This window comes from Helianthus annuus, chromosome 14 (assembly GCF_002127325.2).
Source record: "Helianthus annuus cultivar XRQ/B chromosome 14, HanXRQr2.0-SUNRISE, whole genome shotgun sequence".
Lineage (NCBI taxonomy): Eukaryota > Viridiplantae > Streptophyta > Magnoliopsida > Asterales > Asteraceae > Helianthus > Helianthus annuus.
The window spans coordinates 85422474-85425473 of NC_035446.2; positions in this window are offsets into that span (position 1 = coordinate 85422474).

Genomic DNA, 3000 nt, shown 5'->3' on the forward strand with positions numbered 1-3000 from the left:
GTAACCTTCTCCCGATTCCGTTTTCTTTTTTTGTTTTATTTATCATATTTCATGTTATATTATTATTATTATTATTATTATTATTATTATTATTATTATTATTATTATTATTATTATTATTATAATTCAGAAATAATTATTATTATTAATATCAAATAAACAGATTTAAATAGTCATATACATATATTTCAGAATTTTATTATTTCAGTTTTATAAAGTCCAATCTATTAAAATCAGATTTATTTATCAGATTTATTCACTATAATTGTTAATTAATAAAACTGAATATTAATGTAAATATTATTATATTTTATAAAACAGTTTTGTTTATATAATGAAAACAGAATTATTTATATAAAACAGTTTTATTTAAGCAATTTATAAAAAAAACAGAATTATTTTTATTTTAAATCTGAAATATTGTCTTTATAAAAATTCAGAATATATATTATTTTATTTCAGAATTTATAAATCAGAATTATTATTTATTAATATTCAGAATTTATATTCTTATATTTTTATAATCATAATTTTTTTTAATATTTAAATCAGATTTATAATAATTATTTATTTAATTAAAAACAGATTATTAATTTCAGAATTTTACTTCTTATTTATTTAAATCAGATTTATAACTATTATTTATTTAAAAACAGTTTTTATTATTTCAGAATTTATATTTAAATCTGAATTATTTTCAGATTTATTACTTCAGAATTTATGTTTATTATTTCAGAATTTCTATTTATTATTTTCAGAATTATATATTTCAGAATTATTAATAAATTAAATCAGAATTATTATTTGAGTTATTTATATAGTTCTGATTTATTATTTTAAAAATCAAAATTTTTATAAAAACAGGAATTAGATTACACATATTTAATTATTTCAGAATTTATTATTTAATTTGTCTTTCAGATTTATTATCTTATTTTATATAACTAGAATTTTATAAATAAGTTTATTATTTATAGAATTGTTAATGTTAGATTATTTATTTTAGATTGTTAATCTAAAATAATTATATACATATTTAAATTTTCATTTAATTAATCCAATATTTTGGAAATCCTATTTGTGATATTTTGGTAAGATTAATCTTTATTTTACCTATTTATTTGTCACATATTATTAAATAGAAAATAAAAGGCATGTGAATTGTAATTAGGAATATTATTATTATTCTTACTTTCACGAATGCTTTGTCATATTATAATTCCCCAAAATTCCTAATAATTAACAAATCCTTCCAACTTAATAGGGTAATCTTCTTGTGCACGCCTCTTGGGAAATCTATTATTCTTTTTATTCTATCTTACTCCAAGAAACGCAACGCACTCTAAGGTGAGTATACTTGACCCATTTTCTTTTCACACTTTTGGGTGTAGTATGCATTTCCTTATCAAAAACACAATGATAAACACTTTCATTGCACAATCTATCCATACTATTGTGAAACTACTTGATCATTGATTATCTATGTTGTGCTGATGTTAACATCTATGGCTACATGTTCATTAACTTTGCAAGCCTCCCCTAACAATGGCAGCGCTGTAGGTTGTAACGCCCCTCCCGTATATACGGGTATTGTTAGGTTTAATCTATTAACTCTATTAACTCTATTACCACCCTTTCGAGGGTTAGGCTATGTTAATTGCGTAACTATGGTTTGGACATGTGGATTTCATCGTTACGAGTACAACAGTTAATTGAATATCAGTTGTTCACATGGATTAGATTTGATAAACTATTAACTCTATTATGCTATATCAAACCTGTATACTCGCCAGCAATTATTTGTTGATTGTATTTTAAATGCATACTGCAGGTTGAGGATCCAAGAAAAACAAGAAAAGACTAGGATGGCTTAGAAACCCATCAACTATTTAAACTTCCAAATCTATGTTATGTATTTGAACTTTTCTATGTATTGTATGAAACTTATGATTCTCAATGAAATAAACTTTAATTATTGTCACAATTAGTGTTATGATGTCTTTGAACAGTTTGTACGTCTCATCTCGATGTTTCCGCCATCGGTTGGGGTGTGACACAAACAAACCTAGGATGTCAGGAACGGGATTTGTCAAGTCCTATGGTACCATTACTTACTACCGAGCGGCGTAGCTAATGTTAATGAATGTAGTAAAAGAACCGTTTAAACAAACCAAATGTTTTACCGAATGTAAGCATGTGATGTGATGTGAATGTACTAAGTATGGACTAAATGAACATACATAGCATGAAAAAGGTAAATGTAAATCAAATGTACTAAGTATGCTAAGTAAACATACAAAGTAGAAAAGTCATGTAAATCAATGTGCTAGCATGCTCAGTAAACATACATAGCAGAAAAACTAGTGAAAACAATGTGCTAGCATGTTAAGTAAACATACATAGCAAAAGAAATGTGATGTAAAACAATGTGCTAGCATGTTAAGTAAATATACATAGCAAAACATAATGAAATCGTGTACTAATAGTGTACTAATGAAAATAGCAAGTATATGATATGAAAACATGAAAAGCATGAAAGTAACAAGTAGGCACATGTGTTTCACCCCAAAATGTTTGGAAAACAGTAAAGAGGGGACTATGTACTCACTTGAGATTGCTCAATAGACTTTAAATATCCACCAAGCAAAGCTAGAAGATCACGGATTCAAACGGCACCTAATATAAGTATCTACATTAATAAACGGACCTAACGGAGGATCGGGTAGTACGAGGGTTTGTAAACCAAATAAGTGTGGGAACTTATGTAATATGGTTTAACAAAGCCTACATACTAAAACGAAACCTAACCTAAGTGCTTACGACCCATTACGACCCGTTTAGGTAGCTTACGCTACTTTAACACGTCGTTCGCGTAAAACGCGTTCGGAACGCCTAACTAGTCCTATGACAAGTAATGTATGCCTTAACATGTCTAATATTATTGTCTAATCAGTTTAGATGTCAAAACTTAGGTTACATATGCTTAAAATGAATTTATGC